This window comes from Leptosomus discolor, chromosome 8 (genome assembly GCF_034619465.1).
Source record: "Leptosomus discolor isolate bLepDis1 chromosome 8, bLepDis1.hap2, whole genome shotgun sequence".
NCBI classification, from domain to species: domain Eukaryota; kingdom Metazoa; phylum Chordata; class Aves; order Leptosomiformes; family Leptosomidae; genus Leptosomus; species Leptosomus discolor.
Genome location: NC_141398.1, coordinates 24,644,200 through 24,668,920, shown reverse-complemented (window position 1 = coordinate 24,668,920; position 24,721 = coordinate 24,644,200).

Here is a 24,721-nt window from a genome sequence, read left to right as displayed (position 1 = left end):
TGAGGAGATGCTGAGGGACTGGGTCTTGTTCAGCCTGGAGATGAGATGACTTTGAGGGGACCTGACAGAAGCCTGCCTGTGCCCAGGATGGGGTTAGCAAGAACACAGAGCCAGGGTACCACCATGGTGCACAGCGAGAGTACAAGGCATGGTAGGCTTAAGTTGAATGAGGAAGTCATCTCCATAGTGAAAATATCCAAGCATTAGAAAAGATTTCCCAGGGATGCTGTGCAGTCTTCATCCTTGGAGATTTTCAAAGTTTGACTAGATAAAGCCTGAGGAACTTTGCACTGCAAGGGATCAGTGATAAGGGCACTGTGGGGATCACAGCACAGCACAATGATCTGCTTAGATGCCCACATAGGCCCACTGGTTCCTTCAAGCTCTTGACATTTGCCAATCAGACCACAAAGTAACACCTATTCGGGGTGTAAGATGGTTGGCTGTAGTTGAGAGTACCTGATGGAGATCAGAGAAGGATCTTAAAAAAAATCCTTAGGTTAAGGAATAAGCAGAACAGACAGACTGCACTTTTCTCCCAGGCAAACACAAAACAAAACCCCCCAATGCCCCCCCTCCCCCCAAAAGTATCAAAAACCCCCAACACCCAGATATAACAATAAAAACTAAGAGTAAAACATGAAAGCAATTTCATTTAGACTGGAAAAATATTCCAGTATATAAAAGTATTTTTAAGCAGCAAAAGATGGCATAAATGACAGAGATTTATCTTACATTAATTCTACACATTGACAGTTGGATGGTTAAAAAGACATCTATATCTCTGTTTCTCTATCTGTATATATCAATATCTACATAACCTATATCTATATATACACATTCAAATATTCTCAGACAGAGAGTATTTGTGTCAAACCTTTTACTAAGTAAATGTTCAAAATATGGAATTATTTTGAGTCCTGGGAATCTTGGCTTTGTGAAAATTGCCAGGACATTTTTTTCTTCTGTCAAAATTATTTTTTTAAAAAGTATTTCAGCAAATTAATTATGTGGGGTTTTTTTCTCCTTTGTGGTAGTTTTTTCCCCCTAAAATAGTGGCCAAAATCCTATTTCATCCTCAAAGATACAAGACAGCGATCTGGTCGTCACGTGTATCTGAACAAACCAAATTGTTTGACTAAATTTGAAAGTCTAGCTCTCCTTTTCATATCTTCCTACCATTGTTTCCTGACTAAGCCAGAGTGGCGAGGACCCATCATTTCAGTGGAAGTAACTTCCAGTTCTGCTTAATCCCAGACCACGTAGTTCTGCCATCTCCTTTGCAACACCTCTGGTGCATGGATGACACTGTACTGAATGCTGTCAGTATGGTAACAGAAAAAATAATCACTTTTCTTTGCTAGGTTAATTTTTGCTGGTATAATGAACTGACTAGCTTGACTTCAGGTTATGAGTACCAGAGCCTGTGCAGGGGGGAAGCTAGCAAGTGAGAGCAGAATGGGTCTGTTTCCTTCGCTTTCATTGGCAGGTGGTGTCAGATCCACCCGGCCATTTCAACTGGCTCCACCTAAACTGATTTAAAATACAGGTTTAAGGAATAGCTAACGTTGGGCATCAGCTGCTGTGGGAGGTATGAATCCATCCACATTCACTCAGCTTACCCTGCTCCAACCGTCAAACTTACCTCTTTTGACACAATGTTCAGATAAATGCATGGGTTTTACATGTTCAATCATTTCATAACTAATCATGCCATGTTCCTCTCTGTATACCATGTTCACCATATTGTATTACTCACAGAATTAGAGTAGTCTATTTGGACGGAATGTCAACACTGCCTTGGCATCTGACCATTCGCCTCAATTGTCTTCGTTTCCTCTACTCCAAGTAAACACCTTTGTATCTACTGACCCAATTAATAATGTTGATATGGCTATAAACATACTCCTTTCAGAATTCAATAGATACTTCTGCTTGGAAGACAGGCAAAGCTTCTTTGCAAATGTAACTGTTAATCTAAATTATTTTTGTTGTGTCAAGACCATCTCTGTATTAAAGTCTGAAATATTTCACATAATTAGCTCAGACTCTTCATGAACTTTTCTCTTTTTTATTCCTTTCAGCCACATAGAGAAATTTAATTTTTTTTTTGTCTATTTAATAATTTCTGGTGTAGAAAAATGTACTCAGAGAATCTCTAAGGCAGCCAGGGAAAAGATTCTTCACACAGACCAATCTAATTTGTCAAGTTAATTGAATTTTGCAGCCTTTTTTTTTTTTTTTTTTTTCCTGTGAAACAGGTCTCTGAAGAGTAAGCAAGTTGATGTTTTGGAGACATGTTCCATGGAGCCTTTTATTACCCAACCATGTTATGCAACTATAACAATGGTATTCAATTGTTGTTTCCCTTACAATAAATGCTTGATATCATAATAGAATTTATTTCTAAAACCGGAAAGATGAAAAATCACCAGATTATTTTAACCATTTTAAGGTTTTAAACTGTATTGCTGAAAAAGCTTTTGGTCTGTTGTTATTGTTATTAGTCTGAATTTAATTTTGGCTGACTAGTTTTATAAAGGCATGAAATGCATTTGATGATATTGATTTTGGTATATGGGTTTATACTCTACACTTGCAAGAATTATTTAGACTTTAAAATAGCAGTTCTTCTTAATAACAGTTTTTCTTTAAAATAATGACACTTAAACATTATTTAGCCTAAACAACGACTTTTTCCAATTGTTATATATTTTAAGATGTGTAAACTTTTCTGCTCTCCAGCCTAGAAAGATATTTAACAAAAATCCTAAATGGAACTGCTAATACTTAAATTCATTGCTGAATTTGGCCTAGGAGTAAAATACTAATTTCATTTAACTGAGTAATGCTCTGGAGATTGACATCAGCTGGACCTGGATTTTAATGACAATCTCCTACTTATTTCTTCCACTAATGTCAAGTAAAGCAGATTATTGCTTCCTTTTTTAATTCAGAAAAGCTTTTCATGTACTTAATGATGCAAAGATTGGCTTGTAGTAAAAAATATCGTGTAACTTGAAAAAATATCAGTGATGTTACCCAGTCAGTAACAAGACCTGAAAATTTTCTGTTGCAGTAATAATTGAAGGTATTGAAACCCATTTAAATGTTCCTTGATTCAAACACTTCAAGAAAACTGATTATAATTTTTAGTTGGCAGGCTACTGATTTTATAGGGAACCTAGAAAACATGTTATTTTCTGAAGGGCTCTGATTTACCCTGCTGTGAAACAGGATTGTAGCAGTGAATGAAACTATCATAAGCTCCACATGTCTGCCTGCAAGGGTATGATGGCATTGCCATTCTGCTGATCTTTGCGAGGAGATACTGAGAGCAGGTCAGAAGCGAGGTTGGAGGTTGGGATTTTTTGTTTTGGTTTGGTTTCTGAATTGGTTTGGTTTAGATTTTTTTTTTTTGTAGGATTCTGATTATTACTGAAGACCAGATAATGTGTCCAAAGTTAATGGGGGTAAATTTATATCCCCATGGTTCTAAATTGTTTACCTTGACCTTTAAAACATATCCAGGGCTGAGTACTTTGGTCCTAGTCCAACAAAGCACCTCAGTACTTCATAGATGATGCAGGTTGATTTGCTGCATCAAGACAAGATTGTTAAAACACTCTGAAGAAGCCACCCCCTGAACTGTCACCACTGGCTCTTCTATTAATCAAATTCATGTATTAGTCCTATCTTCTAGACTTAAAATAGCTATTATAATTCATCCCATGATAATTAGTGCAGGATATTACTACATTTAATAAACACATTCTCAAATCAAAAGCTATTTTTCAGACTTCTTCTCAACACATTTAAAAATAAACTCCTTAGGTAAAAAAATTCCAGCAAGAAATTAAATTAAACACATAATTACTATTAACAGAATACATTTATGGTTGGTTTTTTACCATGTACTACATACCATGCATAGTTAGCTAGTAATTTACAAATGAGCCGTTATCCATCACTAGAGAATGAGAAGGAGACAAGTTCAAATGTTATATATTAACATTTAATGGTATAGAAAACAGGAAAAACAATTCTTTAAAGCAAAAGAAAACTACTATTTTGTAGAGGATTTGGTTTTAAACACCTCCATGGAGAAAAATGTCAGTGAAAAAGAAAAAGTAAGTTACGTTGTCAGTGTTTGGTTTCATTGCAGATCTTGATTCTGAGTGGAGACCTTTAGAGAGAATTACTTCTTGGTTGAATGTTTTCTATCCCAAAGTGCACTGGCAGCAAAACACAGGAGTACGAGTGAACAGTTATCAGTATCTAAAAGGATGGTGAATGTAGAAGAGTATAACCCATCTGTACCTGCAATACTGCTGAATTTGTAGCTTTGGTACCCATGTAACCTATTTCTTAAGGTAAAAAAGTAAGTTTTCATATAAATATTTAAAAAAAAAGCCAGTGGACTTCACACACATCAGTATCCATGAATGTTTTCCCCTCCCCAGGGCTCTACTAGAGTGGATGATCTATATATCCTACATAAATAGGATTTATCATACTTTATGACACAGAATACCTCTCCTGCTCTTGATAGTCTTAGGCCTTTGGAAGCAGTAGGTCAGCTTTTTTCAGATTAGAGGAAAATTTTTTTTCTAAACCACTCCCAGCCTGTCATATTTTTAGTGGGATGGGTTTGTTTTGGATTTTTTGTTTGTTTGGTTTGTTCTTGTTTGTTTTGGGTTTTGTGTTTGTTTTTTTTTTTAAAAATAAGTTTCATTTCAGGAAGGGTAATACAACTAGTTTGAGGGAAAACAAACAAATTAACAACAAAATAACTTATCTCTGAGAAAGGTATGAAAAGCACCTTAGAAATAGGAAGATATATCAGGGCGCAGCAAGGGCTGTCTGCTCCCTAAAGAATGGGGAACTGGGAGGCAAGGCAACTCTAGGTAGCCAGCACCCTCTCCAATGGGTACTGTTGGGTACGCAGGGTCTGACCATGTTGCCAGAGCCACGTCCTGTAATGGGGTCTATCGACAGCTCCAAGCAGGGCAAGCAATGCTTGAGTGTCAGGGTACATCCAGCAGCAGGAGATAGGGACAGAGTCAGAGCTGGGGACATGGCTACAAGCATACATCTGAGGGCCATCAGGAGTTACTGGTGTCTGGGCTTGGAGTAAAGATTGACAGCCCTGGGGGGGGAGCTGAGATGGGGTCCTGGGCCATGGGCAGGACTGGAAGAAGGTCCCAGGGAAGGTGTGACAGGGTCAGTGCCCTCAGGGCCCTGACAAGTAGAATTAACAACGTATAATAAAATAATTCTGTCCAACTATATTTAACAGTAAATCTCCGATTCTAGACAAAAACATGCTAGTAGGTATACTTAAAGTATAGGAGGGAAGAGAGTAGAAAATTCTAGCAAAGTAAAAAAGGCAACAGTTGAACTTGGATCAAGCAAACAGTTTCCTAGTAACATTTAAAGTATTGCTTTTAAAATTTGTCTGTTGCTTTGTACATTACTGTCACTGTTATTCCACCTTAGTCTGCAATTACTTTTGTATTTTAAAACACTGACAAGATTGTGTTCTTGATTGGAATTGCAAGATTATAAAACTAGCAAAATATTTTTCAGCATGGCTTGTGGGTGTAATTTCTTTATCTTTGTAGAGTTTGTAAAAATAACCGTATGAGAGGATGGAGAACATTTTCCTGCAAGTATCTCGAAACCACAAGTTTCTAGGGCTGAAAATGCCAAATGTACTTTCTCACAGCAGTCTATTAATGCAGCTTCCTGTTCCAGAAAGCCAGGAAACATGGAAATGTGCAAAATAAAACTTGACAATTTTTCAAGCGCCAGCCACACTGTTCGTGTGCTTAGTAATAGCAATCCGTTGGTTTTAAGTGAAGCTGCAAGAGAAAATTTCAGTTTTAACCAAACTTGTTTTATTGTTCTTAAAAGTCTTACTCACAGGTTCTTTAACTGTACATCTCTAAAGTCAAGTCATAATTAAAAGAAATAGAGTTACTTAAGTCCAGATACTGCTTGGACGGTTGGAGACAGGTAACAGAAAAAAGAACAGTAAAAATATCTTTATAAACAGTAATGTAAGAGAGAGTTAATGATTTGGAATATATAAATATAAATTCTAATATAAAATGCACATTTTTGCAGGGTAAAATATGTTTAAGAGCAAAACCTAAACAATTTACCATGAAGAATAACGCTCATGCACACCATTAATTTTTCCAAAACAGCAGGGGGAAAGAAAATAATGCAATACATATTCCAGGTTTAACGTTAGATTCTTACACATGGGGGAAAAAGAAAAGGCCATATATTTTCTAAAAACAAGAAACATATGTTACCAATTCTACCTAAGCATTCTTGCAAAATAATACTTCTAAAAATGCCTTTGGATTAATAAAGATGTACAACAGACGCTTGTATAGATTTTTTTTCCCACTTAAATTCTTAATTAAAATTTCAGCTTTTTTCACAGCTATCTGATGAGAGAACATGCATGCAGGGATATAGCACCTTCCTTTTGGGGAATTCAGTTCAAAACCGCCTAAGTATTTTCATGGAAACCACTAAGCTTCAGCCATCAGTTGAGCATTAGCACCCCATAACATTAGGTTATAATTGTCTCAACAGGCTACTCTGAGTGTGGTCTGAATCATGGACAGATAGGAAAAACTGAGGAGGAAGAGAAGCGCTAGGTCAGTGCTGCAATCCCTCCAGGCCTTGTCTATAAGGCAGAAGGTGAATTTCACTAAGAGGCAGATGCTTTCTAAGGCTCATGCATTTGTCTGTGATACCATGTGTTTAAACTCCTGCCCCACTGCAGACAAACTGAATGTCATTCATTCTGTGGATTGTGAATTTTGGAGTTGTGTAAACATGAGCCATACCCATAATATAAGCAGAATGGACATAGTTGAACAGATGTATATTATATATGTATATATAATGTTAACATTAAATTTGCCTACCCAGGTATAAACATTGAATATCCACCATCACGAAGCTCAGAGAGAGATATTTTTTTGTATTTTACCCAAGTACTCGCAATAGGATGTTCATATTCAGCAAAACATACATTTCTTACTGAAAGCAAGGCACTTCATCTGTTGAAATATTTTGCTAAATCAGGACCTTATCTAGTCCTCTGCCAAAATCCTGTATTTCGACTGGCCTATAATATGAGCTAAACCAATTAGATTCCACCTTCATAACTAGCTGTTAATACAAACTTCACAGTTTTATCTTTTCTCTTGAAAAATCTTACTTCAGTAAATTCACAGGTTCTCCAGCTGAGAGGAACCTGAGAGGAATGACATTAAGCAGACAGTCTCAGGTAGATTTCAAGACAGTTCTTTACGTTCTCATAGATTGCTTCCAGTGCTGTGCCTGATGGTGGACAACTTCTCTCTCCCTCTCTTTGGAGAATGTCAAGCCAGCCAAAATCCTGGGTTAGGGAAACATTTAATATTCAAGGAAATTAGCTGTCATGTTTTTGTCTGGTAGAGTTTCTATTGATGTGTTTGAAGCAAGAACATTTTTTTTTACCCATCCCTGTTTTGCTGATATTAGGCAGTAACAGTCATATCACAGCTATGCATGTCATCCAAATAATATCAGATCTACAAAGAATTTTGATGTAATAAGGGCAACTGTCTCACTGACACTATTCCTTGGCACCTTCCAAAAGGCCAGCAATGTTCACAACTATCTTTCACATTCAGTTTTCCAGCAAAGGTTAGTACTACTTCTTTTAACATTTTAAGTTATTTTAATATCTAGTTCCCAATTCAAATCTAAAAGCTAATCCATAATCCCATCCATATCATTCTTGCTTAGTCAGTAAGTGTGGTCTTGCTCCTGTAGTATCTACTCAACTTTCTCCTTCAAAGCCTTGACTTCAATGCGACTAGGACTGTTGAATTTTGATTTAGCATAAAGCCTGTGATAAAAATTGAGTGTAAAGTCAAGAGCTTCAGGCTGTTGCTGAGATGGGATGACAAGCCAATAAACACATGGGAAGCTTGGACATACATTATTTTAGGGAAATTTCTAAATAGGCTTTCAACTCGAATACTTAAACACTTCTGGTCTTATCTTTATCTATAGAATGTATTACTAATGTATAGATTTTGGAGGCTATTAAAAAAATTACTTATGATGTTCTTGAGGTCTATACATTTCACATGCAACTCTGCTTTTCTGATACTTTAAAGCTTTGTTTTACAGTTCTTAAAGTTCTGTGCAATTAACATAGATCTATGGCTCTTGCAAGAAGAAATGGAAGTAAACTAAAGAAAAACATAAATACACTTTCATGTACATGAATACTATCAGAAGTTTGGCTCAAGCAAATTTACACTTCTAAAATCTCATTTTCATTTTCTATATTTGGATTCTACCCACATGTAACAGTATTCAAGTCAGTTATTAATCGTTATCCTGTTTGGCCAATTGTTATTCAAAAGTAAAAAAAGAAAGGCTGTTCATGTTAAATAGGGTATTTCTGACTATGAAATATAGAAAGAGCTCTATATCTTCCTCATGGTTTGTCACGTGTAAAGGAACACAGCTATTTTGGTCAATGACAAACAGTGTACGCAATCCATCTAGAGAAGTAAGTTATGCAGTCTGTCAGTTTCTGCACTCTCTGCTATATACTTTCTGCATCCGAAGCAAAGATTCAAAGGATCTGCAAAAAGTACTGATGACAAGATAGGATGGGTATATCTGATGCATGAAAGAAAGCATATGTGAAAACGGGAATTTCTGCCATGACTTCAGAGCATACAAATCGCATAAATCAGCAATCAAATATTTAAAATCTCCTCTAAACCTGTTTAAACTCATACTACAGATGTATTTCAAACCCTATCAGACGTTTTCATTGCTAGTGTTACAGCACAAGTTTAGAGAATAGTGGATTTTTAAGTCTGACAGGCAATTTAATTAAACTGCAGAAAATAAATTAGTTTGGACCAAAACAAAACATTGTTAACAAAAGCATTTAAAACCTCTAAAGTCACACCAAAATATTTTATTTGATCTGAAATGTATGACTAACTCCTCTTTATTGTTTTAAGTAATGTCAATATTAAATAAGAATACACTATTTCTCAAAAGGAAAAATGATTTATTTTAAAAATGAAAGACTTAAAAAAATTCTAAACTAAAGCATTCTGTTACAATAGAATGCTTTGAAATTTTCAAAGCTTTCTGATTTTTTTTTTTTTTAAGACCAAACTAAGGACATGAGACCTAACTTAAGTCCTTCTGGAACTATTTTTCAATTAATAAAAAAGTTGTCAAGTTCTGTGTCTGTCTACCAAAGACTGTAAATAGTCTATTCACATAAAACATACACTCATTTTCCTGTATGCTATCCACACTTCTGAAATGAACTTCAAGAAATCTCTGAATTCTTCTAAATAGCTACATTTAACCAAGATCATAGAATTCTAGTATCATAGAACGGTTTGGAAGAGACATTAAAGATCACCTAGTTTCAACTCCCTGCCACGGGCAGGAACACCTACCACCAAACCAGGCTGCTCAAAGCCCCACCCAACCTGGCCTTGGGCACTGCCAGGGCAGGGGGCAGCTACAGCTTCTCTGGGCAACCCGTGCCAGTGTCTCACCACACTCATCATCATAAACTTCTTCCAAACAGCTAATATAAATCTACCCTCTTTCAGTTTGAAACAGTTATTCCTCGTGCTATCACTACACTCCCTGATCAAGAGCCCCTCCCCACCTTTCCTGTAGGCCCCCTTCAAGTACTGGAAGGCCGCTAGAAGGTCTCCTTGGAGCCTTCTCTTCTCCAGGCTGAACAACCCCAACTCTCTCAGCCTGTCCTCACAGAGGAGGTGCTCCAGCCCCCGGATCATCTTCATGACCATCCTCTGGACCTGCTTGAGCAGGTCCAGGTCTTTCTTGTGCTGGGAGTCCCAGAGCTGGACACAGCACTACAGGTGAGGGTCTCACCAGAGTGGAGTAGAGAGAGAAAATCACCTCCCTTGACCTCTTGGTCACACTTCATCTTGATGCAGCCCAGGGTATGGTTGGCTTTCTGGGCTGCGACCACACATTGACAGCTCATATCCAGCTTTTCATCCATCAGTACTCCCAAGTCCTTCTCAGCAGGGCTGCTCTCAATCCCTTCATCCCCCAGCCTGTACTGATACCAGGGGTTACTCAGCCCAGATGCAGGACCTCACACATGGCCTTGAACCTCATGAAGTTCACACAGGCCCACTTCTCAAGGTCCCTCTGGATGGCATCCCATCCTTCAGGCTTGTCAGCCACACCACTCAGCTTGGTGTCATCTGCAAACTTGTTGAGGGTGCACTCAATCCCACCATCTATGTCATTAATGAGGGTATTAAACAGCACTGGTCCCAGTATGGAACCCTGAGGGACACAATTCATCACTGGTCTCCACTTGGACATTGAGCCATTGACCACATCTCTCAGTGTGACCATCCAGCCAATTCCTGATCCACCAAGTGGTACCTCCGTCTGTCTACATTTAGCCCGTACCCAGGGCTAACCTGCAACAGTCACTCTATCACCCAATGAACCCTCATAAGCCAGTGAGAGGACTCAGAAAAAAGGAGAGCAAACCCATGGATAGAAGTGCAGCAGATTTAATGAAAACACCACCAATACCAACAGAGTTATACTTAGACAAGAGAATATGCATTCATCACAATCCTGAGAGCAGTCCTCAGGAGAAGCTGGAGGAAGAGCAGAGGAAACTCCACCAGGAACCCCACATAAGCTCTCATTCCTCAGCAAACCTTCCCCCTTTATAATGACCATGACATTATGGGATGGGCTACACCTGTAGCTAACTTAGGTCAGCTGCCTTGGCTGACTTGACCCTGCCTGGCATGGCTGGGCTCTGATTCTATCCCAGCCAAATGAGGACTGCCAAGTCTCTCCAGTTTAGAGACAAGGATGTCATGTGGGAGAGGATGCCCCACATGACATCCTTGTCTCTAAACTGGAGATTGTATCAGCTGATCTTCCCTTTTCCACTAATGGTGTACCCCCCTCGTAGAAGGCCACTAGGTTGGTCAGGCAAGACTTGCCCTTGGTGAAGCCATGTTGACTGTCACCAATCACCTCCTTATTTTCCATGTTCCCTAGCATGGTTTCCAGAAGGATGCACTCCATGATCTTGCTAGGTACAGAGGTGAGACTGACTGGCCTGTAGTTCTCTGGGTCTTCTTTTTTTCCTTTTTGAAAACAGGGGTTATGTTTCCCCTTTTCAAGGGGTCAATAATGGAAATTAATATTTCTATCAGTAAATGATTGAATCCTCTTATCATCTTCTAATTTAATTTTCTTTTTTTTTTTTTTTTTTTTTTTTTCATTGCAGGGGTAGGAGTGTTATTTCAGTCAGTCTTATTTTCTTGCCATAAGCCTTTGACATAAGGAATTGTTATCTAGGAGTCTCCAGCCCTAATTTGCCTTTAAAGCACAGGATTTATGAACAAATCGTATTTTGCAGAACAGTATTTTTCCTTGTACCCCTATATATTGGAAAGAATGGATGGAGGGCGAAATGTAGTTTAATGCTTTGTGCTGGTTTTGGCTTGGATGGAGTTAATTTTCTTCTCAGTAGCTGGTATGGGGCTGTGTTTTGGATTTGTGCTGAAAACAGTTGATAACACAGGTATGTTTCAGCCATTGCAGAGCAGTGCTGACACAGAGCCAAGGCCTTTGCTGCTTCTCACACTGCCCCGTCAGTGAGGAGGCTGGGGGTGCACAAGAAGTTGGGAGTGGACACAGCTGGGACAGCTGACCCCAGCTGACCAAAGGGATATTCCAGACCATAATGACATCATGCTCAGCATATAAAGCTATGGGGAAGGTTGGTGGGGAGACCACTGCTTGGGGGCTGGCGGGGCATTGGTCGGTTGGCGGTGAGCAATTGTTTTCATTTACATCACTTGTCTTTTTTTCTGTTTTATTTTTCTCTTCCCTTTTTTTTTTCTTCTTTCCCCTACAAATTACATTATTATTATTATTATTAAACTCTTTTTATCTCAGTCCATAATTTGTCTCACTTTTACCCTTCCGATTCTCTCCTCTATCCCACTGAGAGATAAGTGAGTAAGCAGCTGTGTGGTGCTTCGTTGCTGGCTGGGGTTAAACCATGACGCTTTATTAAACACAATCAAAATTAATGCATTTGCATAATAAAAATAATAATTTAGTTATAAGAATCTGAAATTAAGTTCTTTGTTTTGCCTCCTATTGCTAACAAAATCAAAAGTTGTCCCACATAATTTTTTAAATTTTGGGTAAACTGTCTTTTTCTTCTGGAAATTCTTTGATCAGATATCTCTAGATCAGTTTTATTCCTAAACTGAAACATTTAATTTCCTGTCTGTTTACAGTAGTGAATGATCGCACATTCAGTTTTTTTCACCTCTTCTGACATCCCGATCAATGTGAGGGAGAGAATTAATCAGAATTACACTTTTCTGGGGGTAATAATTTGCAAGGACTCTGAATGCTTTGAGCAGTAGTTGCTTCTTGCAAAATGCAACATCTTCATTAGATGTCATATTACAGTTCAGATTTATAAAAAAATTGTGACATATTTCTGCCAGCCCACTCCTAAGGATAATAAAGACTTGAGCTCTTTCACTTTTAACCAAAGCAAACAAGCGATATGCATTGTACTAAAGCAAAAAGACACTGCCATGTTACCTGATAATAGAGAAAAGAAAATGCTTCTGGGCACTGTATGTCTAGCACGCTTTCAAAAATTACCATTCCTTACACTCTGTTTTAAGTATTCATGCTGTTTTCATAACAATGAATCACTTTTGTCAAAATAAAATGGTGGTAGTAAAAGACAGTTCTGTTTTCTAAAGGTTAATAAGACTCGCTGGAGGTTACACAGTTGTCACATCTGATTGCAGCAATCCAATCAGTCTTTTTTTAAGAGGGTGTACAATTGCCACATGTTCAGAGAGGCCCTTGAACTTCAGGCTCTCTTCCCATTTTTCTGTTGCTTTCCAGCTGGCTATCGCTGATGCTTCCCAAGACAGGCATTTTCCCACCAGCTGGCCAGGCCTCCAGCCACCTCCTGCAGCTTGGGGGGTACTTTGCTGGCCCATGTCTTTGCAAATGCATAAACATATGGCTCTCAGTAACCTGTACTTCCCAGTATGCTCCCCATTGCACTGTATTACAAAACCAGGTACCAACAAAGTAAAGCCTCAGGGGCATTCCTTAACAGTTGTGAAAACAATTTTAATAAGGGTGTCATCTTATGACTTACCTGCTCATGAAAAGCTGTCCTCTGATATGTAATGATGCTTTTGAAACACAATTTGCTCACTGGGCTACCACAGACATCATCAACTATCCATCTAATACACGATATCTAATCTGTTCATACACTATAAATGCAGTTCCTCCAGCACCTCTGAGTTCATACAAATTTAAGTACATAAACTCCCTAATAACACATAGTTCAAGGTGTTATGGCTGCAGGTAAATGACTAGTTTAAGAGAGGTTCAGCTAACTGACAAGGACATGGAAGACTACAAGACATGACATGAGAAACTGCTGGACGTGACAGAAAACAGTATGAGAAGCTGAGTAAAGTTACAAATGGTGCCATGAGGGATGGCTGAGTGTCAAAAGTGCTTAAGGGAGAGCTATGGGAGAAGTGACCGAACCCCACAGATAGTTGGAGAGGAGGACTAGGAAAAATTTTGGGACCAGAGTCTTGCAAGTCCAGTTCCATATAGGGCTGAGATTACCTAGGCAACAGTATCATAAATACCAAGTTTGTGTATAGTTGGAAAAAAGAATAAAAAGACCAGGCTGCTTAGCTAGGCAGAGTCTGGGGTGGAGAAAGAGCAGTATAAGGGTGGTGAAAATTAAGGTCAGGAAATGAGAAAAAGAATAACAAGGTATGCAAGTCACACGCTGGTCCTGCCTGGAGGTACCTGTCGGCAGCCTTGGGCACAAACACTGCCACTGGAGCAGGACAAAGAAACAGAGCCATTTTTCTGACCACACCACAAGCGCTAGACCTGCTCTCATGGTCACGAGGGCCTCAGAGGATGAAGCAGGTGCTTTCTCAGGCGAGCAAGGAGATTGATGACTCAAGCATCCTGGATCACCATATCAGTGACCACTGCAGGTCTGGTGGCATCAGCAACAGCCCACCACTTCATAACACAAAGCAGTGATCCTTGCACAAATGTATCAATGATATTAAGGCATAAAACTTTCTACTAGCTCTTGACAAAGAACAAATGAGGGAAGAAACAAAATGTATTTGAGAATAGCAATGGATATAAACTAGTCAGTACATCAAACACAATCTGCTGACATGGGCAAACTCCTTCACAGAAGTCGGAAGTTTAGATGAATAATGTGGGCCAGGACACTACTAATTCATATGTCAGTGCCACTGGTAGAGTAACATCAATGCTCCACATATATTTCAGGAAAGGGTAGTTTGAAACTGCTGCCACATGGAATGCTCTTCCTGACCCCATCAGACCAGGATTAGGGAAAAGACTTCTTTCTCAGATGTCTAATTCAGGCATAAAATAGCTTCAAGTGCTCCCAGACCCACTGCATACTTCTGCATTATTTCTAGAGTGCAGACCACAAAAAGGCTAAAGCATTTTAAACATCACCAGATGCATGATGCCTATATACTTCTGGTAGGGTGTTACCACTCCATTATGAAAGCATGGGGGAGGGAGTTGTGGTTTTGGTCAGTGTTTTTGAGCAACAAACTTGAAACCTGCTCTTTCAATAGCTTTTCAAACTATTCCAATCTCCAAAAAGATATACAGGCCCAGATCTCCACATTTTCAGCACATACACATGTAATCAAACATGTACACAGATATCTGGGGCAGGGGGGGGGGAGTGGAGCTCCCTACTTGCTAGGTGGATTTAAGGCCAAGTATAACCAAGAGAGTTACAATATCTGAAGGTATAATGTTCATATTTGTGCCCTTCCCTTGTAGTTTACCAACATTGTATAAATAGTTTAAACTATCAAATATTTATCTCAAACTTTTTATTACATCTCCTTTCGGAAGATTGTTAGGGCCAGTTGCAATTTTCTAGTGTAACAGGTATAAAAGTTGGGCCATATTGTCTTGCTACTTTGAATGGATTATACAGGTCCATTAATTTTATAGTTTTGCCTCTGAAAGGTCTAGTTTTATTTCTGTTATCTATTTTTTTCCGAGTTACAAACAACACAAGAAGATAAAAATCATAAAAATTCCTTATGGGCAGTGTATCCATAAAGATATGCCCAGACATTTATAGAAACAGTTTCTGTCTACTGACCCTGAAAGAAAACTTGATTGAGACACAAGGCATTCAAGCACACATCCTATACTATATTTGTTAGAGAGCCTCATATTGATCTATTTGCTCACTGCCACACTGCTCTTGAAGTATGCAATGCAATAACAGCCAAATGTCACTTAATAGAGCAAATGATATGTGCACGTGTGTCTGTGTGTGCACATATTAATGCACACAAAGCAACAGGGAGGTTAACTGTAGAAATCTTAGCTGAGGGATAACATTTTTTCTGAAACTTCATGATTTTAAAGCAATACTAGTGAGCGTCATTAAACAGAGCTCACTAGACAAATCTGCAGGTGTGAGTAACCATGACAAAATAGCATGTGAAATTCAAATACTTTTCGGCTTCTGATGGAATAGTGTAGTGCAGGAGCTGCTGGGAGAACAAGGAAAAGAGAGGACCAGAGATATGAAATAATTAAACAAAAAAGTAAATAGGATATTATCTTGCTCATTTGCAAGCATGTTGCTTTACTTAGTTTTAGAAACAGGGCTTTTACACCATTTGTAATTTGCTAATTTGCAAAAAAAATTGAAAGCCGACATCATAGAATGGTCTGATCCAAATTAAAAGGCTGTTATATATTGCATAAATGAATGCAAATATGAGATGTACACACACTTGTCCTGCCTCCTGGTGTCTCTTCTGCATCTGATTGATTGTTGCTACAGTCTCTGTGGTTTCTCTTTGTTATCCAAATACTTATTTATGCTTGTGAGAAATAGCCACTGGTTGGTGAGGATAGCAATTGGTCCAGGAAGACAGAGCATAATTGCTCCAGATTTGCCAGCTGGAGAGGCAGAGGACCAAGGGAGCCAACAGTTTGTCAAGAGCAGACAGCAAAACAAAAAAAAAAATGTCCAAAAGAAGGTGAAAGAGAAGGAAGTGGCAGGGCAAAAGCTGCTCCTGCAGAGCCTGACAAGCCTTGTGGTTTGTATTTGTTGCTGAAGTTCTGCTCTGTAAAAAAATGTATGGTCACGTCTCTGAAAAATACTGCAATTTATAAGCTAACCTTGCTGCACAAGCCAGTCCTGTGGCAGCCTAATAGACATCACTGTCAGGGGAATTATTTAGTCTAGTAAAATATGGTGTATCTAGGAATAATGGAATTTAGATTGGGACATATCATATGCTATTACTCCATTTAACATCCTAAATAATCTCCATCTTCCAGTGTTTTCTTACCCTTCATGTATTAGTGGACTTTTGTCAGCCATCCAATCTATGCATATTTAACTCTTCTAGTCTTTCCTCCTAAATGATCCCTCCACCTCCCTAATTATTTTTAATCTTCTTCTCTGAAATCTCTTCAATATTTTACTGGCAATGAGGTGCCCTACATTTAATGCAGCATTCTGAATATAATCACACTGCAGATGTACAGAAAATAATATTCTCTGTGGCAACATACCTGTGAGAATTTAGCCCCAAATTGTATTAGCTATTTTTGCTCCAATATCACATTGTGTACTCAATGTTAGCTTGCTGCAACTGTGACAATGACACTTCTTTATTCATTATTGCTTCCTAGATCTCTCAGTTTTTAATCCTGCAAAGACTCACATGGTGCTCAGCATGGAGTATGGAAATGCTGCACTCCGTTACTACAGGCGAAGAGCTGCTATAGGGTGGGCAACATGTGAAGGCAGTGGCTCACTGAGGCTGGAACTTTGTTTCTTTGTCCCATTTGGGAACTATTCAGGAACGATGGAGCAAGTTCTTCTGTTTTCATAACCATTTCCAGCTGTTACTGGGTCACCAGTTGTTGCCACAGTGCAAGCTGACCGCTACTAGCATTTACAGTTGCTGTACCTGATATCAGGAACCTTGACACACCCTGCTGTAGCTTCCTTTGCAAACACCTCTCCCAAAATTCCTTTAGCCTACCAGGGAATTGAGCAACCTACAAAAGAAACCACTTGCCCTGGATACTTGCCACCAGAAACCACTGGTAAAACACTCATTTGCTTCTTCCCCCAGCTTTTCAATTTTTTTGCTATAGGTACCGATTCCATAACAGTTCATTCCAGCACATCAGACAAAATATAAAACTGTTTCTTTGTGGCAGCATTTTATACCACAGGGAATGTTTACACACCAGTGCCAATATTTTTTGGTAGCTATCAGTACTTTTGGTTACTGAGGATTCATAATTTTTTGTTTTCCATGAGCAATAGAGTTGGTAGCTGCCCAAATCATCCTCTGCTCCAGTATTCTGCTATCTTTCAGTCAGCTCCTGCTGGGAAGATGCCCTAGATCTGCACTAAATCTGTTTCCTAATGATTAACTAAACGCCTTCAAAAGCTTCGTAAGGTGTACAGTTATGCATTCATCCTACTTGCATCCTACTTGTTCCTTTCACCAATGAAATGTAGCTTTGCCTGCTTCTGAGAGCATATAGACCTAAGCACCCGTCCTCATTAATCACTCATAGGTATTGTTCTTCATGCCATGTCTTTTTGTATGAATCTAACAAATTATTGAGATTCTGCAGTGAATGTGCAGAGAAAGCTGGGTATGCACCACTGAACCAAAAGCATAGCACTTTGTGCACAGATTCACAGATCAGTTTCTACAACTCATACATGTGATTCTGAAAAAAATACAAGCCAGAATATTCAAGCCTATATAATACACTGAATTCTCTTCCCATTACACTAATGAAACTTTAACAAAACATACTCTTCGAGACCATAACAAACTTTTTTTTTAAAGTAACCTCTCTCCATGTGAGCAAATAGCCAGACTAGATTGTCTGTAAATGTATACTTTCTTCCTTTGTTTATCCTTAAAATTACATTCAGAAAGAGAATAAACTTTGTATGTGTAAACTCTCAAATCCTAACCGACCCTTTGCTTGCTGAATCTCTTCCCGGTCCTGGAAGATGTTGCATTGTGGTTTAGGCCCACCCAGATGACAAATAAACACCACACAGCCGCTCGTTCACTCCTACCCCTCCTCAGTGGGAGGGGGAGTAGAAAATACAACCAAAAGGCTCGAGGGTTGAGACAAAGGACAAGGAGGGCTCGCTCACCAATTGTGGTCACAGGCAAAAAACAGACTCGACTTTGGAAAAAAACATCAATTTAATTTATACAAAAACACCACACTCAATTTACCTATCAAATCAGAGTACAATAATAAGAAATATAACCAGATCTTAAAATCACCTTTCCCCCATCCCTCTCTCCTTCCCAGGCTCAGCTCTGCTCCCGATTTCTCTACCTCCTCTCCCACAGCAACGCAGGGGGCAGGGAATGGGGTTTACAGCCCATCCAGCACAAGGTGTCTCCGCTGCTCCTTCCCCCTCAGGGAGAAGGGCCCTCGCAGCCCTCCCTGTTCTGTGTTAGCTCGTCCAAATAATTGACTGGACAGAGTTAGCTAAAATCCAATTCAAGTTTTATTAAATTCAAGCAAGCGATAGCAAGCAAACAGCGCTGGGCAGCTGGGGAGTCCTCGCTCCACCAACGGCTCGCGCCTTCTCCCCTGGAGTCCTTGTTTTTTATACTCTTCTACTTCCTTGTACCACGTATACTTCTGCTGCTTTCTGCGCCTGTGCATTGTGTTGCTAGGGGGTCTTTCTCTGCCTCCTGGTAGTGGTAAGGATGAAGGCTGAAGGTCTTCCTCGTTGCCCTGTGGGTGAACTTTTGCAAAAATGTGATTACTCAACTCCCCTCAGCTACGGGTCTTGTTTACTTTGCCGGATGTCCTTCGGTCAAGCTATCAAGCCTTGCGAGCACATAAATCTTCCATACATAAATTTTCCATACATAAATCATCCATACCCTCCCATACAGGTTTAATGAACAAAGCACAATATGTTACCTATTACACTCCCCTGCCCCACTGCGGGGTCCCTCTCACGGCAGACATTCCTCCACCCACTGCCCCAACGCGAGTCCTTCCTGCGGGGCCGCAGCTCCCCAGAACCCCCCAGCGCGGGTCCCTCCCGGGGCTGCCGCCCTCCCACCGATGGGTGGCTCCAGCGCGGGCTGCCTCGGAGCCACGGCTGCTCCGGGCCCGGTCCCTGCTCCTCCGGCCCGGGGCCCTCCGCAGGTGCAGGGTGACCTCTGGGCCACTGCTGGGCTCCAGGGGCTGCAGGGCCTCAGCCGCAACCCCACCGCGGGCCGCAGGGGAACCTCTGCTCCGGCACAGCTCCCCCTCTCCTGCCTCACTGACCCAGGTGTCTGCAGGGCTGTTTCTCTCATGACCCACTCTGCTCCAAACAAACTTGTCCAGCAGGTTTTTCCCCCTCTTAAACATGCTACCATATGGGTGCTGATTGGCTCGGCCTTGGCCGGAGGTGGGTCCAACTTGGAGCCATGGGAGCTTCTAGAAGCTTCTTTCAGGAGCCACCCCTGTAGCCCTTTCCCCGCTACCAAACCTCCACCAGATACAAACCCAACACTTGTCACTCAGTAACCAAAGCAACACAAAAATCAGTTTCTTAAGAGAATTTCCCCTGCCCTCATCTGTAGAGAAGTAAATTCTTCCACATTTTAAGAATTTAAATGAATATTCAATGTATCGACATCTTGTCCTGAGACAATACTAGTCTAGAAATAAATTTTCAGAGGCTTAGCTTTGTCCACGTGATCTACTTGCCAGTTTCCAACAGCATTTTCATATTCTACTTTACAATCTGATTAACTTGATGAATTAGCGTTATCATTGTTCACTGAACTTTGCTGACTGATGCTATAAAGGACTTCTCTCACCATGGATATTTTGAATTTATCAGTGAAGAGGATGAATGAATTAGATATTATGAAGGCTTTAGCTGATCCTTCTCACTTCCATTATCCTCTGCTTCTGCACTTCTCTCCTTGTCCCACTTCGGTACTGGAAATTGCACAGCTCTGACTGGTGTGGAGTGCCTTAACTTCTCCCTAAAGCCTCTAAAACCAGAAAGAAATTGCTGGAGGATATGTGTATTTTCTGTGTCCTTTATAAACCTCTGTTTAGTTACATCACTCTTCCCCTAAGATTCAATTAGCACCATTAGCACAAATGATCTTCTGCTGGGAAACCAGAAAATATCCCAGCATTGCATTCACACCATTTTCCAAGTCTGATTCTGACCATGCAATCTTCTCTTTGCAAAAACAGTATAACATTAGTTAGAGGATTGTTCTGTTCTCAGTAAAATCTCTGTCCTTTCATTTGCCTTTAATAATAAATTATATCTGGCCATGGTTGAGGAGGCAGTCAATTGTCAGATGCTAAATACCTATCCCAAGGATATCACATGTGTGAAATTGGGACTGGCTGGGCATGTTGCACACACAAAGTCTAGTTCCATAGTTGCTCAGCTCTTTTGGCTAACATTCACACTCCTGCTGATTTATATACTCAGTGATGAAACCTACCTCCATTTTTCAATTGGACTTCAAGTGCACCCTGGCCTACTTGGGTGACAAGCTGGAATTATTTTGAAAATTTAATTTGCAGAAGCATTCCTGCCTTTCCAGCCACAAAATAATTAATTCACAGGTTTGTATTCTCCCTTGTATCCAGCTTTGCTGCAAATAAAAAATTAATCTAGAGGCTATTCCTCCCTGTAAAACTGATTTTAATCAAGAAGTGATTTGTGGTTGCATGTAAGCCATGTCAGGTAGGGAAGGGATTCACAGTGTTCATCCTGTTCCACATAGGGGAGCACAACATGAACACTAGCTTCATGTGCTGATCCACGGTGGGCAAGCATTGCTGCACACAGATGTTCTTTTGTGAATTCTTTACACTTCAAATGTGCTCCCCGGTTGTCTTTATTCTGATTCTAGGATGACACCATTGAGTCCTTGCTGGGCCCCTCCTGAGTGGAAGCTGGAGAAAAAAGCTACAAGCCCACAAGCATGGTCTTGGTAGCTTCCCCACCATTTTTTGGGGTGGTTTTCTTTTTTTGTTTTGTGAATTCAAACCAAAACATTGAAGGTGAAAGCATATCTTAGAAGTGCTCATAGTCTCTCAAATTATTTTTACCCCTTCTTGACTTCCCACTCCATCTCCAGCCCATAAGGGGAAGTTCTTTTAGGTCATTGTGCTGGTTTTGTCTGGGACAGAGTTTTTTCTTCAGAGTAGCTAGTAAGGGGCTATGTGCTGGAAACAGCGGAGTAAGCAAGCAGTGTGTGGTGCTTAGTTGCCGGTTGTGGTTAAAACACAACAGTCATGCAATTTCTTTTTCATGACAGAGAAAAATGAAACTCGTACACTATCTTACTTCTGAGGTGGCAAAGGTTACAGTGTGAGGTGGAGGTCTGCATAAGAGCATGCCATTCCCATGTTCTGGTAAAATTCTAATCCTCTTCAGATTTTGTGGGATTCTTACCACTGATTTCAACAGAGTATGATTTCTTCTTGAACTTCATCCTTTGTACTTACAAATTCACTTTCTCAAGCAGTTAATTAATTTATCTAGTGGGTTATATTTTTTAAAAGGGGGGGAAAAAGGGAGATGCATCAGGAGCACATCTGAGAACACAAAGGTTTACTTATGATTCATATAATGGTAAATGAAATTATGCTTTCTTTCCTTATTCACCTTAATTCCATTTCCAGGTAGCAATAGAGGTCATACAGTAGAAAGTTTATTAATACAGGATCACATTTACATCTTTCTAATATCCTGTACTTTTATTTTTAGATTTCATCTGTGCTTTATAGTACACATATCAGCAAAGAACTTAAGCATATGCTTAATCTTAAAACTGTGCTTAACTGCTTCATTATTGCACACAGCATGTGAGCTTATGATTAACACTTGCTGAAGTCAATGACAGCTTATAATTTGCACAAGAATTTTGCTGAACTGAAGTATACCTCACAAAAACTGGATTTTGGAAAATTTTACATAAAATCTGTTTGTTGACATTCAGCTTTTTTTTAGGATTCAAGTTCATCTTCTGCATTAAAGTGAAGAAGGACACATCATAGCACTTTACCCTTTATAGTCCTCCCAAGTTAGTACACTCTGCAAACTAATTAATTAATTCTTTCTTTCTTCTAAGTCATTCGTGGAGGAACAGGATATAACCTGACCTCCTTCTCTAGCAGTAAACCAGCAGTCATTTCCTCCTAAGTCACTATTTTGCAGTCCATCACTTCCCTTTGTTTACTATCTTCCACCAGTGGTTATTCCACAACATAACATTCATGCTCAAGTCAATTTAAATTAATTTTGAGAGAAGAGCATTTATAGAATGCAGTATCAAATATTTTCCTTAATTAATTGGAAATGCATATCATATTATGCTTTTATTTCATCCACTAATTTTATAATTCTATCAAAGAAGCAATCAAGTTTGTCTGGCAAATCTTTATTAAATCATTTTGTTGCTTAGCTCTAAAAAGATGAGAATGAATCCCAAAGCTCTTTCTCACAAACATTTTTCCTTAGCCAGAGTGGAATCAGTAGATGTTATGTCACAAGTGAAAGTAGCAAGAGAAAACAATCAGTCGCAGATCTACAGGGTTCTAATACTATAGCTATATAATAAGAAAGTATTCACTGAAACAAGCAAACAATCAAAAAGAATATGGATAACCTAATGAGTAGATTTTTCTTCTTTGATTCTGGAGATGTTGTTCTGCTAAAAACTTCTCAGCTGATCCCTGGTAAACCAGTCACACCCCTGTGCCCTACTGCTTCCTCTGTAAAGTCTACATTTAAAGTCCCTGAAATTACTTCTCCACCTCATGAGGGTGTTGATAGAAAATACAGGTTTTCTCTAACAAATAATGACCCCATATTTCTAAAAGGAAAAATTCTCATCAAGCTAAAAATGTCTACTGTATTCTGCTATCATGAATATTTAGACAGGGCAGTATGTGACATCAGAATAGAGACGGATGCATGTATAGCTAGCATTAATCTAGCATTCACTGCAGGAAAATATCAGGTTCAAAACCATCTAAGGAACCTGAAGGTGCATGAGTCCATGGAACCTAATGAGATGCATCCGCAGGTCCTAAGGGAACTGGCAGATGAAGGTGCTAAGCCACTATCCATCATATTTGAGAAGTCGTCTGGCAAAGTTCCCGCTAACTGGACAAGGGGAAACATAACCACCATTTTTAAAAGGGGAGAAAAAGGAAGACACGGGGAATTACAGGCCAGTCAGTCTCACCTCTGTGCCCTGCAAGATCATGGAGTGGATCCTCCCAGAAACTATGCTAGGGCACATAGGAAAGTAAGGAGGTGATCGGTGACCAGCAACATGGCTTCTCTAAGGGAAAATCGTACCTGTTAATTTTGGTGACCTACAACCTACAGCGTTGGTGGATAAGGGAAGAGCAACTGACATTACCTACCTGGACTTGTGCAAAGCATTTGACACTGTCCTGCATGCCATCCTTGTCTCTAAATTGGAGAGACATGGATTTGATGGATGGACCCTTCGGTGAATGAGGAATTGGCTGGATGGTCGCACTCAAAGAGTCACAGTCAACAGCTCAATGTCCAAGTGGAGACCAGTGATGAGTGGTGTTCCTCAGGGGTTGGTATTGCGACTGGCACTGATTAACATCTTTGTCGGTGATATGGACAGCAGGATGGGGTGCACTCCCAGCAAGTTTGCTGACAACACCAAGCTGTGTAGTGAAAAGGACTTGGGGATGCTGGTAGATTAAAAACTGAATATGAGCCAGCAGTGTGCGCTCACAGCCCAGAAAGCCAACTATATCCTGGGCTGCATCAAAAGAAGCATGGCCAGCAGGTTGGGGGAGGTGATTCTGCCCCTCTACTCCACTTTCGTCAGACCCCATCTGGAGTACAAGAAAGACATGGACCTGTTGGAGCAGGTCCAGAGGGGGGCCACAAAGATGATCAGAGGCCTGGAGTACCTCCCTTAGGAGGATAGGCTGAGAGACTTGGGGTTGTTCAGCCCGGAGGAAAGAAGGCTCCGGGGAGACCTCCTAGCGGACTTCCAGTACTTAAATGGGGGCCTACAGGAAAGGTGGGGAGGGACTCTTGATCAGGCAGTGTAGTGATAGGACAAGGGGTAATGTTTTCAAACTGAAAGGGGATAGATTTAGACTAGGTATTAGGAAGAAATTCTTCACTATGAGGGTGGTGAGACACTGGCACAGGTTGCCCAGAGCAGCTGTGGCTGCCTCCCCCCCCCCGGCAGTGTTCAAGGCCAGGCTGGATGGGGCTTTGAGCAATCTGGTCTAGTGGAAGGTGTCCCTGTCCATGGCAGGGGGATTGGAACTAGGTGATCTTTAAGGTTCCTTCCATCCAACCCAAACCATTCTGTGATTCTACGATTCATTAGCTATTTGAAGTGCCAAAAGCAATTAAACTGCAGCAACCTGAGTTTGCTAGTGCTTATACAAGACTGTTAAGAGATGCTTGAAAGTAATCTGGCTG